This window comes from Bidens hawaiensis, unplaced genomic scaffold (assembly GCF_021521415.1).
Source record: "Bidens hawaiensis isolate Kalapana, Puna unplaced genomic scaffold, B.hawaiensis_p1.1 tig00000657_1, whole genome shotgun sequence".
Taxonomy (NCBI): domain Eukaryota; kingdom Viridiplantae; phylum Streptophyta; class Magnoliopsida; order Asterales; family Asteraceae; genus Bidens; species Bidens hawaiensis.
In genome coordinates, this window is record NW_027491039.1 from 4,251,002 (window position 1) to 4,266,350 (window position 15,349).

Consider the following 15,349-nt stretch of genomic DNA (forward strand, 5'->3'; position numbering starts at 1 on the left):
GGGCGTGCACACTTGCTTGATTGTCCTCCTTGTGATCTCGTCCCGTAGTCAGTTCCCTTCATTCCCGTTGATTCCCCGGCCATTTTTAATACTCCACTCCTTACCAAGTCAAAATTTACAATGCCGGTTTGAGTCACGGCATTCTCAAACGATGTATGACCAATAGTATTCACTAAACTCCTCACTTCCGGGGCTAAACCCCAAATATAATGTTCAATTCGTTTGTTTTCAGGAGTTACTAACCATGGTACTAAACGAGCCAGTTCATTGATGCGGTTCGTTTATCCCAAATGATCTGCTCCTTTCATTTCCAGGCTCCAGAGTTCATGTTCTAATCTTTGAATTTCGTTCTTTGGGCAGAAATGTTCTAGCATCTATGTTTTGAGTTCGGCCCATGTCATGCGATTTACTGTATCTTGACCTTTTATCTGCACTGTAGTGTTCCACCACATTAATGCGTGATCAGTAAATGTAGAGGCAACATACTTAACAATGTTTTCAGGTGGACAATTGCTGATATTGAGGACAGATTCAGTCTTTTCGATCCATTTGATTAACCCGTTTGGCCCTTTAGTGCCCTTGAAATCAATCGGTTTGTAGGCCATAAAGTTTTTGATCGAATATTCCTTTCGAGGGGGATTAGGGTTGTTATTGTTATTGTTTGGGTTCGGTGGGGGATTATTTGCATTGGTAGGGGCATTTGTATTAGGTGGGGGATTGTTATTTGTAACTGTTTCATTGTTGGTTGGGGGAGCATTATTGATTTGTTGCTGGTTTGTTTGTATATTGGCATTAACACCAGCAGTTACTTGTGTTACAATAAGTGGTATTGCTGCCTGCATTTGCCGAGCAATCATCTCGGCTATTTCTACCTCAGTCATAGGGTTTGCTTTCTTTGGGGCCATTCTATAATGATAAACAAATATAAGCCAATTAATACTAATTCCAGTCTACGGCACTGTGTAATAATAATCACAATAAATGTTGTACAGGTAAACCAGATAACATACTGACATTTCACAAATTGTTCCGTACATTGATATTAAAAGGTACATAGACTTGGCTTGATAAAGGCCAGTGCTTGCATGTATATATCAAAATCTGTCACTAAGTGACTGTTAGACTTAACCCTATAAGGGTCAGTGCTTGTAATAATGTACAAAATTATGCCCCATGTTAACATAACATACTACTATATACATACATGGAGTATAAAAAGATCATGTACACATATCTGTAACATTCTGCATTTATCCGTACAAACGATAGGCTAACCACAAACATAAAAATAACAACACCGTAATCACCCAGTAACAGTTCCACAGCCGAACTGCCAACCTATCCAAACATCAGTGGTGGTAGGCATATAACTGCTGCAAGTTTAGTACTATCTGATGTAACGTCGATAAGCACTGGGTCACGTCCCTCCTCTCCTGGTTAATGTTAGCTATGGCTATCGAGTGGTCTATCACACGGTCAGTCAGGACAGCCATCCAAGAGTTGTTTCCTGTGTTTGGGAGGTTAGGGCGAGGGGTAGGTATACTCAATGAACGGGAAGATGAAGTATCTGCCCTAGGGTGTGAAGGTCCTCCCCGGTCGTGGGTAGATCTGAATGGAATCCAGGTAGGGTCAATCGGGGTTACCTGATACGAGCCGTACGTCGGACTCGCGCAGTAGCTGAAGTCGTCGGCGACAGGTGAGTGGGTGGAGTGGGTGATCTGGCTACTCTAGCAGGTGAACGATACTGACTGTTAACTTTGTTTTGATCCCTGCGTGGTGACCTGGGTGGATTACTATCGCATCTGTAGCCGGATAGATCAGGCACATTCCTGGGTAGCTCTCTACATATAACTTCTTCTTCCACCTCCTCCTCCTCCTCCGGTTCCTCCTCTTCTGGATCCTCCTCGGATTCCTCCTCTGGATCCTCCTCAACAGAGATTACCGGTTCTTCTTCCGGTACGTACACGTTATTCCGTGACATGACTCTGCACAAAGGTTAGTTATAAGAGTAATATCTATTGCTAGCGCTAACTATTGTCGAAAAGATCAATTAATTAAACCAAATTTAATATTAATTATATTACAATATAATATTAGTTTTATTAAAATTTTAATTATTATTATTATTTCAATCAATATTGAATATAAATAAATATAATATTCATAGTAAAATTTACCGTCATCAACAGTATCGTATGTACACGTATTCATACACCTTGTTCCAATTAAGCACGTATGAGTGTTACATATATATATACTTTCACATTACCTTTTATACACATATGTTCCCACATTTACCTAACCACACGTTCCGCGACTTCTCCCCAAATTCCCTCGTACAAGCAAGTCTGTTATTATGTTCCGGACCACAATAACTCACTTTCCCTACAAGTTCATCCCGTCATCCATCAGTATATAATATTAAATTATTTCCCAGAGTTAATCGAGCCTACGGTTATATTTTAGGTACCCGAAGGGATAACCTAATCCATTATAATCAATGGCTCTGATACCAACTTCTGTCACACCCCGACTAGCACAATGTGGAAGCGTAAAACGGAAATGTAACAGACACCTCTAGTATCAACACATTATTTATAAAGAAACATTACAAACTAATTTACAATGTATTACATTTCTTTGTTCTATCATTGTTTTACAGTCTAGGTGATACAAACAAAACTAGTTCATTAACTATACGTTCTTACTATTAACACCCTTGCCTCTATTCACATAGCATCAATCACACACCTTGGGCAAGTAATAGATCACCAAATCATTCCGATTTAGGTACACCTGAAAAGCAGTTTAAAACGGGTCAACTACTAGAGTTGGTGAGTTTCACGAGTTTCGAGAAAACAGTAATAAGTATTCACAAGTTAACACTTGTAATCATGAAATAAGTATGTATGTATGTAAATGATGTAATTATGCTAAGCTACAGTGAAGCCTTGACTGTATGTGCTGCGTGCATCCGTTTACCACGCTCAATCAACCACTGTGGCCCCTTTCCGCCCACAACATGCCCCAAGTAGCTATGCCTAACACTACATAGTGTGTTGTATAATTATGGTCATGTGCAAACGGGATAAAGTCTCAGCAATACATGCCGGCTCCGTTTGGGTTTGTCAAACCAATAGTACTATTCACAAGCCACCGGCTCGAAGTTAATCATTTTGATCGTGGGGACTTTTGTGTGTTAGCACTTAGATAATTCATATCAATACATGTTTCAGGTATGTATATGTTATCAAACATGCTTTTCACTCAAAAAGTTCGTAAAACTGTTTAAAGAGTGGGGTCATGAAACTCACGGTTTAGTAGATAATCAGTACTGTATCAGCTCGTGGTTTGTTCGGTCCGCTATCAGTAGTTCCTATAATCAATATTACAATAATATTTATATTTTAATATTATTATAATCTCAATACTAAAATGGGTGGTATAACTAATCTGGGTGTAGCTGGAACGCCCAGAAAGTGGCGGTAGGCTTAGGTTGTGATGTTGTTCAATGTCTAATACATAAAACTGAACTTGGCTCAGATTCCCGTTTTCCCGGCCGGGCCAAGTTGTTCGTTTACGCGTTCAGAAAACAGTTATGGGAAAATAAGCTTGGGTAAATGTATTGGTTAATAAAATGATTAAGTTATAAAGAAGGATCACATACTGGGGTCCCGGATTAGCCACGAGGCCCGTTTCCGTGTATTTAGCTTGATTTAAGAAGAGACGCGCAAAATTCACCCGGATTGTTCAGGTTTCTCATAGATAAGTTCATTTTTACTTAATTAGTCCAAAAATATGATTTTTGATTACTCTTGGTGTTTTGATATTCCCGCAGGTTCGTTAATCGCGAACTTTCCAGTTTTCATAAAAACTGAATTGGTTTAATATTCAAATTAGCATAATTAATTAACCGTTTATCATTAAATTATGAAAATTTAGTCACTTGTCAATTAAAATAGGTAGATTTTTATAAAAATATTTCTGGAATTTATTTACTGATTTATTATTTTATAAAAATTCATTTTATCAGTTGTATTTCGCTTGAAAATCGTCCGTTTACCCCAAAAAATTTCCAAAAATTCCAAAAAAATTCCTGATTACTCAAATCATATCCCAAAACAACCTGTATCAATTCTTTTGAAGATAATGTTCATTACTAGGTGTTAATTTACTTCAGGTAATATGGTTATAAGTGTAATTGAAGGTGCTGAAGAGTTGGTTCCAAATTTTGTTGAACCGTACACGGAAAATCATTCATATCTCATTTGTACTTACACAGATCTATTTGTTTGGATGTTTGCAGGTTAAAACAGGATGATGGAGGAAAAATATGAAGATGATGAATATGTGAGTCTGATGGAAATGATTAAAAGTCAAAATCGTTACTTTCAAATATCAAACTTTCATAAGTCGTTACTTTCAAATATTATGTTTTTCAATAGCATATAAGAAATGATACTATCACGGATCAGATACAAGTAATAATCTGATCATATCCTTCTTATATGAATTCTTGTAACCCAAGTGCTTCCAGAACTACAACGTAGGAGTTGATGAAAAATAGGTGTTTACGAAGACAAGCTGAAGGAATGTAGATCGAAGACCTAGCAACATCCAAGGGGGAGTCTGTTAAAGCATAATGTCTATTGCTAGGGTCTTAGATGAATTAGATATGATTGTATAGGGCTAAAATGTCAAATGTATAGTTTGTGTATTGTAATCGACGCATAAGTTACAAGTCAACACATATCTTGTGCGGCGTATATGTTATACGTCGTATAACATATAAAGACTTGGTGTACTTGTTGATGTTTCCTATAAATAGGAGACTTATGCGTTGATAAGTAGACTTTTGGTAATTGTCAGAGTCAGAGGGTATAGAGAGAAAGTGTGCAAAGTGTCATGTCTTGTGATCTTTCATGATATATATGAAATTGAGCTTAATGTTTACTTGTGTGTGTTCAATCTTAATGGATTCACACTTTAAGATTCAAGTTGTAACATTCAGAGGTTCTAATTGTAATCTACATCAAGATCACAGGTCATTTCTGTTTCGGTTAGGGTTTCAAACCAAGTTTTTGAACCGTAAAATTGCGATTTAAACCTCCTAATCTGTGTTTATGGCCAAAAAAAGTGTTTGATTATGATTTCTAACCATGTTTAGGATCAAAACATGTTCATGGATCATTTTTAGGGTTTTTTCATGGTTAGATGTTATTTTTGATAATAAAACTTTAATTTCCAAGTAATAATCATGTTAAAACCAAGCTTAAATCATCAACATTATGGCTGGCTTTTACCTTGAGTTTTGGCTTGGAACTTTAAGAACAATATGGACCAGATAGGGTTGTGTGAAATAGCTGAATTTAAGTCGTTAACTTTGTTTAAATAATAAGGAAAACAACAAAAGTTGGGTGGGGGGGGGGTTTAATAGTTGCGGCCGCCACCTTAGTGGTGTCTGCTTGGGCTCCTCTGTCAGGATCGGATCTTGTGGTATACTAATAATAGTCGACAAGAACACACAAGATCTAAATATTGAAGACCCTCTAATTATACGGTGGAATCAGTTTAAACAAAGTGTTGCATTGAATATATGATTGTAAACGTAAACAAACGCAATGAACATAAAGATTCCAATATATTATGTAAATCGTTGATGAGCAGTGGAAAGGTTTATCGGATTTGCATGGAGTGTCTAGGGTTTTATCTATTGAATGACGGCAGTACTAGGTAACATAAATGAGGAATATTTTCTCAATAATCGTTATGCACCCGTACCCTATTTGGTAAACCTAGTATTCTATTTATAGGCCCATAGACATTCTTCAACAAACCCTAATGGTTACATAATGATTGTTAAATAAATACAAGTGTACAATGGATTAGTATGATATATCCTTGTCGAGCAGACCTTGTAGTATAAAGTATGCTTGAATGTCTTCGAGCAACTTTACTTAGAATATTTTCCTTAGAAAATAATCTACTCCAGCACACTTCAATCTTCAGAACATATTTAAACTTTGCTCGAATAGGTCCCACAAGCAAACATGTTCTCCTTGATCTCTTCAATATTTCCTTAGGATTTATTGTGAACAACTCCAGCATACTCGGTTACTAAAACTTGCTAGAGATTGAACCATGCTCGAAGCTTTACTTAGAACTGTCAGGATCGAGAATCTGGTGCAAACCTTAATAAGGTTGACAAGAACACACAGACTCAGTAACCCAAAGGCCTATTGAATATCCCGGCGGAATCAGGATATCCAATCAGATGGGAATGAAGGCGTGATATAATAACCAATGAAACAATAAATGATAATCAGTAAAGAGATTCAAAAATAAAGATTTACTATACTTAATACATCATTCAATGAAGCAGTAAAGGAATGTCTAGGGTTTTGTGAAAGGCGGCAGCGGCTGTACGAGGAAAACAAAATGAATATTCGTTGGAATGTTTCTCGTACTCCATGCATGTCCACGTTACCCTAAATGGAAACCTAGGACCCTATTTATAGACCCTGACATTCCTTCTAGAATCCCGAATTATTACATAATGAGAGACAAAAACAAATACAAGTGTAAGAGTTTTCGAGCATGATAAGTATCTTGCTCTAGTAGACTCAATATGCTAGGTATGCTCGATAATTGTCTTCTAGCATACTTTACTTAGAATATTTTCAGAAAATATATTCTCCTCTAGCAAACTTCATTCTTCTTGAATAATCCATGCTTTGCTCGAACTAGTCCATCGAGCAAGCCCATTCTTCTTAATGCCTTCAATCCTGTCTTGAGACTTATTGAACAATCTTTAGCATGCTCGGATGTAAATCTTGATCGGGGGACTGAACTATGCTCGAATTCCATACTTAGCTGATTTTCTGAGAAGGTTGAGAATATTCCAATCTTCCTAATCAAATATCCGACTCAACAATCTCCCCCTAGATTGGAACAAGCTCAGATGCACCAAAATACACCTGTATATAGTTACACATGTATTAGCCTTCTAAATATAATCAATTTATGCTAAATATCTTTTCATTACATAACGGAATTCTGCCACTTGGGCATTACATATCATATTTTACAATGCAAATTTCAAATAAAAACAAAATAAAAAGATAAAACAGAAACAAAAATGATCATCTTTAAGCTTTAATCTGCTATCTCCCCCGTCTGCTCCTTGCGTTAGATTTTTCCTTTTTGAGTTTAACAAGGGCAGCCTTTTGTTTAATCATATCGAGCTTCACTACAACTTGGGAGTTGAGGGGAAACTCAACATCTATTATGTCTTGAAGATCTTGAGGATGCATGAATCTGAGGTCTTCATCGTATTTAATCACTGCAATTGTACCTCCTGATGCATTCCTTTAATGATATCGAATCATTATGTCTGTTATAAGTGAGATGAGAATTCCTTCCACTATGTTGAACAACAGAGTTTGGCTCAAGCATTTCTCTTCTCATGGCCAAGCACTCCCTCAAAGTTCTTGTTTAACCAGTGGAGCTGCTTGCCTATTGAGTCTCCTTCTTCTTAGAATCAAACAGAGAGAGTTCAAGTGTGTGAACTTCATTTATTCTCTTTCGTCTTCTTTCTCTCTCTGCTTGGCTATGGATTTCTCTCTTCTTCTGTTTGAGAAATGGAAACCCCTTCTCATATTGTTCTTTGGAAAATATTGAGAGGTCATTTCTTTGTTATCCAGAAAGTTGGCTTTTATTTTGATTGTCATACAGATCTACCTCAGCCATTTTCTTCAACTGTTATTCTGAAAAGTTTCTCAAATTAACTCTGAAGATGTTTAGAGTTTCTTCACCATCTTTAGAGATCACTCTCAAGGTCTTGGATCTTTTATCATAATAGAGATGTGTGGGCAGATTTAAATCTCTTGCAGGTTCAAGCCTCACAATCTCAGACCTTAGAGGGGTGCTGCTTGTACTTTCCTGTTTCTTCTTGTTAGCTTCTTCAAGTTCTGACTCTTCGAACCATCTCTTGATTGTATCATCAGTTTGGACTATTAGTCTTCCCATGCTTGCACCCTTCTTGTGTAGAACACTCATCATTTCTTCTCTAACAACCTCATCCATTGTCCTTCTTTCTTCTTGTAATCTTCTCTGTGTTTCCAAGTACATCCTCTACTCTCTGTGGTAAATATCAAGGAGTTGAGCATGAGGCATATTGTCAAATTCTTCCTCGGTCATTCCTTTGTTCAAAACTATGTCTTTCAAAGTTTGGACCCTTTGAGGATCTTTGAACCACTCCCTAGCCTCAGCTTCTTTCTTTTCAGCTTCCTCCATTTCCTTTTCCATCTGCATCTTCATGTTCTTTTCTCTCTCACTATCATCAATGCTCTTTTGCAATTTATGTGAGTCTTTAATCATTTGCACTTTCTTTTTCAGATCTTCCAGAGAAAGCTTAATTAAGGAGTTGTATTCAAAACCATGTAATTGCAAACACTGGATATCTTTATGTTTAGCTTTGACAGACTCATACTCTGCATCATCACTAACCCTCTTTTCTTGTTTACCTTTTCAACAAAGTTTGTTATGTCATCTACAAGAGCATTCTTGAAAAGTTTGTCAATAGTGTCAGACGATTGCAAGTTTAGGAATGCAAGCTTGTGTCCGGCTTTTATCAAGAATTCCCTTTTTGATTTCCTTTTTCTCCAGCCTTCAGCCTCTTGTTGAATACTTTCTTTTGGCATTCTTTTTATATATCTCTCATCATATTAAAGGCTTATCAAATAGGCTTTATCTTCATTCTCCCTCTCATCATCTTTCAATCCTCCTCCTTCTTCATGAACAATTTCAAGTTGTTCATCAAGATTGTGAAGTGCCCCAATCATTGGTTCTTCATTCTCAGGTTCAGTAGACTCAAACACAAACTTGGATTTTAGACCCCTTTTATAAATAAATTTTTGCCTTTTCGCCTTGGGAAGTTCCACTTCAGTTGTCTCCTTACTTTTTACTCCCTTCTTAGTTTCAGATTATGTTTGTTGAGTAATAATATGTTCTTCTTGCACATCCCTTTGTTCTTTATCAACAGTTTCTGTGATTATTGGTTGAGTGGTTTGTGGTACTGGCTCTTCATCGACAATTTCTTCAATAACTGGTTCTTTGACTGAAGCATCTTCATCCTCTTCAATAACTTCATGAATGACAGGTTCAGTTGTTTCAACAACTTCTTCTACTCTTGTTTTAGATTGCACACCCTGCTTAGATTGATAAAATCTTTTTGAGCCTTTTTTGCAACTGATACAATCTCAGGATGATGTCTTTCTGGTTTGTTCAAGATGTTTGTAAGGTCTTTCAATATAACTAACTTCACCATTGTGCTAGCAGATATTTCAATTGTTTCATCCTCATAATCTACAGACACCATTCTGAGCTCTTGCTCTTTTGATTGTTCTGCCTCATATTGTTCAGGCACTATCTCAGGCTGTTTAGGCTCAGTCTCCTTCTCTGTTTGTACACTTGGAGTTTGTTCATCGTTTTGTGTTTCCCTTAAGGCTTCCAAAGTAGCTCTTTGCCTTATCAGCCTCCTTTCTCAATCTATCTTCTTCTTCTTGCTTCTTTTTCATCTCAATCAGTGCTTCAAGCACTTCCTGAGGAACTTCCTCCTCGTCTTCTTGATCATCTTGGTTTATTGCATCCAAATCTTCATTTATAAGTCTGATGGCTGTTTTGCCAGATTCTACTTCAGCCATGTCTGGATCAATCACATTGTCTTTTAAAAGTATGTCATCATCAGATTGCACAATGTGTATGGACTTGGGATTTAAATCATCATCTGTGTATACAATCCCTTTCCCTTTTTGTTTTCTTTTTTCAACTTATCTTCTTCTGTTTCATCTTCCTTATCAGACTCCCCTCATCTTCAGCATCTCCCTCATACTCTTGATTTATCATGTTTATAGCATTTGACGGTTCACCTTCTGCATTTTCTTCATTGGAACTGGCATAAAGATCTTCAATTGCGTTTGATCCTCCTGCGTCCTTGATATTCTCCCCCTGTTTTGGTGCATCTGAGGTCTTCTCAACCTCAAATTGCTCCATGGTTTGAATCCTCGTCAAAGCCTGCTGCAAAGCTGTTTCAAGAGCCTTGTTTCGAATTTCCAGAAATGCATTCTTCTCCTTCAATATGATGTTTTCAAACTCAAGCTCTGCATTTTCTGAAATAATGTCATAGATATTGGGGATCGATGGTGGGGTTTCTTGGGTTGGTTGAGGTTCTGGTTTAGAGAGAGGTTCTGGTGAGGAGGTTTCAGGTGAACATAACTTATAGGTTTCAGGTTTATCTGAGACGGGTTGGGAAGGTTGAATGGTTCTGGTAGGTATGGTGTCTATGAGAGGCAAGTTTGGTGGTGTTGGGGATATGTATTTCTTGAAATGGAGATGTTGGTGGAGTTGGAATATGAACTTCGTTGGTAGTTTCAGCTAGTTGTGTCAAGGATATGAATGTAATTATTGGATCTCTGATAGGAGAGGTAGGTGGTGTAGGAACATTTGTCTCATAAGGTTGTTCAGGTTCAGAATTAATGGGATCAGTGGTGGCAGGGGAGGAAGGAATATCATCATTTACAGGTTCAGAGTAAATAGACTTAGTGTCTTCAGTGTTGTCTACTGCAGAATTTGGTGAATCTGGTGGGGTGATTTTGTTGATAGTATTAGTCACATTGGTAAATACACCAACAATAAAGTCATCGTCATCCATAGGCTCCGATCCCCTATGACTAGGACCCATAATTGGTTCATCAACCGGGTTAGTAACCTCATCTTCTGGACCTTTATCTCCTCCTTGATAATCCATCTGAACATCAGATCCAATACTAGTAAGCGCGACCAGCTCATTTCCAACATAATCACCTCTAACAACTTCATCCTCATTGGTGATTGGTTCAAAAATTTGTTCATTATTTGCACTACCTCCATCACCTTGATCATCATCATTACCATCATTACCTTCTTCACTTCCATCAGTTTCACTTTCAGCATCATCTTCATAATCACTATTGCCTAGAGTACGAGGTACATCAATGACACCTAAAGCAGGAACAAGTATCCATGTGAGAACATCACACTCGGCATTATCAATGAATTTGCTTTTGGCATCCTTCATTCGTTGACACATGTTTGGATCTTGTAGTGCGAGAACTTCTCCTGTCTACTGTAGGTTTGGCCAAGACCTATTTATAAGAATCTGTAAAAATCTCGGGTACATCAGGAATCATAGGTTTACAGCCTTCTCAGCATTTGAAACTAAACCATTTAAGATTAGTCTTGACATATTAAAAGGTTGCTGATACAAGATAGTTATTGTCAAGGATGCAAGTTCCCTGCTCAATAAAGTCCAAGTCCTTCTTTTCGGAGATAGAGACTGGATGACATGATGAATAAGGAATCTATAGATCAAGGGAAGCTGCCCTTCTGAAATTGCCCTTCTTTAACATCTCGCTGGTAACCCATGGTTTCCTGAAATACTCGCAATAGTCTTGGGACAGAGTATAGTGGTTGATCTTCATGATCGTCGTTTAAGTTTAGTGCAGATAGGATTGAAGCTTCGGTAACTTCAATACTCTTTCCATTCACATCATCCGCATATGTGGCTGAGCCCCAAAAGTCTGTAATATGATTCTGTAAATCGTTGGGCACTCAGTCAAAGCTACCCGCAAGTTTGAGTTATTAAGGAAGTTTATCATCAGCTCCACCCCCTGTTATCGTTATCAACCTCCAACTGGGCAAACATGTTATGTCTCTTTTCGAGTTTCATCGCCATCAGTTCTGCAACAAAAAAGAATAGTCAGTATACATAAATGCATAAACAATAATCGATGATAGTCAAAGAGAATGGTGTCTTCAGTAACCTGTTCCATAGTAATATGCGTACCTACACAATAACTTTAATGATTAGTAAGATAATCAAATAGAAACCCTAGCTCCGAGACTGGCGAAACGATAATCGAGTATCGATATCTTACCAAAGTCAAAACAGAGCTAATGGATAATAACGAAGTATAATCGAGCAGTAATTGAACATTTGAGTAGACAGGAGATGCACGAGCAAGAGGTTTTGCAATTAGGTTTGAGAGAGGAAATGAAATGTGTTAAAAAGTTTCTAAGTCCCCCTTTTATACCTAGCATTTGGGTAGTATTGTACTGTCTTTGTCATCTAGTGCACACAGTTCTCATTTAATTCAAATTTAATGTACCTCACTTGCTCGAGCAAAGAGCCAAAAGAACAGTTGTCTCCCACTATACTCTAGTACATAATCTAGTACATGCTCGACGTACAAAGAATTTTGATATAAATGTTCATTTATTGTGTAAGGCCCCGTTCCCGGTAACCCTACTTTGGTGTTAGATTTACTCATAAACACAGTTTTAAAATCAGAGTAAATTAAAAACTTCATGGAATAATTAAAAACTTCAAACATCACATTACAAAACATTCATTCTTGTCTTAGCATACAGATTTTCTTTTCATAAATAATTAATTAAAATAGTCATAACACTTCATCATGGATGCCAGTCTCTTCAGTCCTGTCCTGTGTCCCTCCTTAAGCCAGCTGCCTCAACCTATTTGCCTGCGTGCACACTAAAAGTCAGCTATGCTGAGTGAGTTCTAGTTAATCAATTAACATACATTACATTCATACCCTTACTCATACGCTTCCGAAGATACGTTTTCATACCTTTGTTTTCTATTAATCCTTTCATATATACCTTATATACATGCATACGTACTTACATACTTTCTTTCATAAAACCCTATGGTATACCATAAGCTAATCTACATTAAACATCATAGATATTGTAAGGGTCTGGTCCCTATCATCACAGATATTACAAGGGTCTGGTCCCTATCATCATAGATATTATAAGGGTCTGGTCCCTAGCATCACAAATATTATACGGGTCTGGTCCCTAACATCACAGATATTATAAGGGTCTGGTCCCTACTGCCTCGAATAACCATACATTTATCGTACGTGCATATTTTACCTGTCTCATGTATATAATATATATATATAAATATATACATGCTCATTTATACTATCATCATATAGTAATAGCATCCAATATGTAGTCATACACTTATCAATTAAGTAAATGTGTTAACTATCACATTGGAGTATGCACATAGCCCCGAAAACATTTCAAAGAGAAATGGGGCTAGAACTCACCTGGAGTCGATTTCTCTCGCCGTTAATGGTAATTCCTTCTTTAGTTGAGCACGGCTAACTGTACAATACATTACGCGTGTCAATTATCTAATACCACTGTTTCCTACATCTAAATATATGAAACCCTCAACTAACGGGGGTCCAAGGGTCAGCTCGGAAAAATTTTATTTTCATTTACAGTCCTTTAACAAAAACGCACCAGAAAATGAATTTTATAAAATTTCGCATGGAAGAATTTCGCTTCGCATGCCTTTTCGTTTCGCATGGAACTTTTTTCGCTTCGCATGAAACTGTTTCGCTTCGCATGACTGTGCGATGCGAAATTACCTTTTTCGCTTCGCATGGTTATGCGATGCGAAATAGCCTTTTTTGCTTCGCATGGCTTATGCGATGCCAAATTCATCTTTTTCTTCGTTTTTACCATTTAATGGCCCATTTTACTTTGTGACTCTTCCTTAGGACCCGTTTTACCCTTTTTAAGGGTTTTGGGTTGTACCAACTTTGTTATACTTGCGTTTTATAAGGCTCCGAACATCACATTTATACCATATAAGATTCTCGTGGGGTTATAACTTATCAAGTTCATGTTTTTCTTCCATCAAATACCCCGATCTATCCTTCTATCGGTTTGCATGTCGAATCCGACCTAAAACTTAACCTTTAAAACCAAAACTCACCTTTTTGTTGGTCTCGGGTTCAGATCTGGACAGATCCGTGGAGCTTGGTGGTGTTTCTTGTTGTTTAATGGTGTTCAAGATTCTTCCTTCCTTTTGCTTGGATCCGAATCCGAATTGCTGGAGAGAAGTGTGTGTTTTCTAGTGTGTGTGTTGTGTAAAGAAATGGTGAAAGGATGGGGAATGGCCTTATATAGGCAGCCATGGGCCCCACCATCCACCTCCATTCCATTCTTATCCAAGTACAAACACGCACACAACCAAACTAATGACACACTGATAATAATAAAACTTTCTGTTAGTTATTAATTCTCAAAATACGGATGTTACATATTGTCTGCTCGAAAGTGAGAATACTCGAGGGAGACTTAAAAAAGATTTATCCTTGTAAGATTTTATAATTTGTGTTCGAGTACACCCATGCTCGATTCCCTTAACCAATATCTTTGCCAATTAATGTTAAGTCACGGATGCTCAAGTATAAGGTTATGCTTGAGAACACAACTATGCTAGAACAGCTTAACATTTTCTAACACTCAATGCATATGCTCGAAGTACATAACAATTAATCAGTTAAGCTTCATACTCGAGACATATTCCAAACAACGTAACTCTTACTCGAACACACTTAGACAATTTAGTTAACACCTATGCTCGAAGAGTATATGCATGCTCGACAACACTTAAATCTATCATGACAGAACATTTGCTCGTGAAATTGAAGCATTCTCGAAAGCACCCAACAGAATTTATCATGTGAACATATGTGCTCGAAAGGCTACATAAGAGGGATCTATGCTCGAGATACATTTGAGAGTATACAGAGCATATCATCATGCTCGAAGAGAAACGAATATGATATCCATGCTCGAAACTCTTTAAGAAAGGTTTCCAAGCACATCATGGTGCTCGAAGAGCACCCAATAGGATATCAAAGTCAAAAGTGAGCTCGAAGTACATGCTAATACCTAGACCATACTCGAAAACACATAGAACAAAAAACCAGATTGCGTTTGTGAACACATCGAGATATGCGCCAAGCAAACTAGACAAATACCACACTCAAACTTTGCTTAAAACATATAGATATGTATCATTTGAATGCCTGTTTTACTTAAGCATTAGTTTAAGGTGAAAAAGAGATCAAATTCCAGTTAAAAATTTATTTCAAACCATTTTGGAGAGATCTCAACATGGGATCAGATTGTCCAAAATCTTTCACACCATTTCATAGTAATCCTTATTATGATGTGAGTCAGGTTGACATTAGGTAGTAGCACTTAGCATGATTATCATAACATTTGTGGTATACTTAAAGTTCAATTTAAGCTTAAGTGAAGAATAGTTATATTTTGGACTTCAGGTTGTCCCTTATCTCTTATCAAAGCTTATTTAGCATTCTCCAATCACCCCAATTTGACTTCAACCCCTTGATGTCTTGGTCAAAATTTGTTTTTATCAGCAGTTTATTTCAATATATATATATATATATAT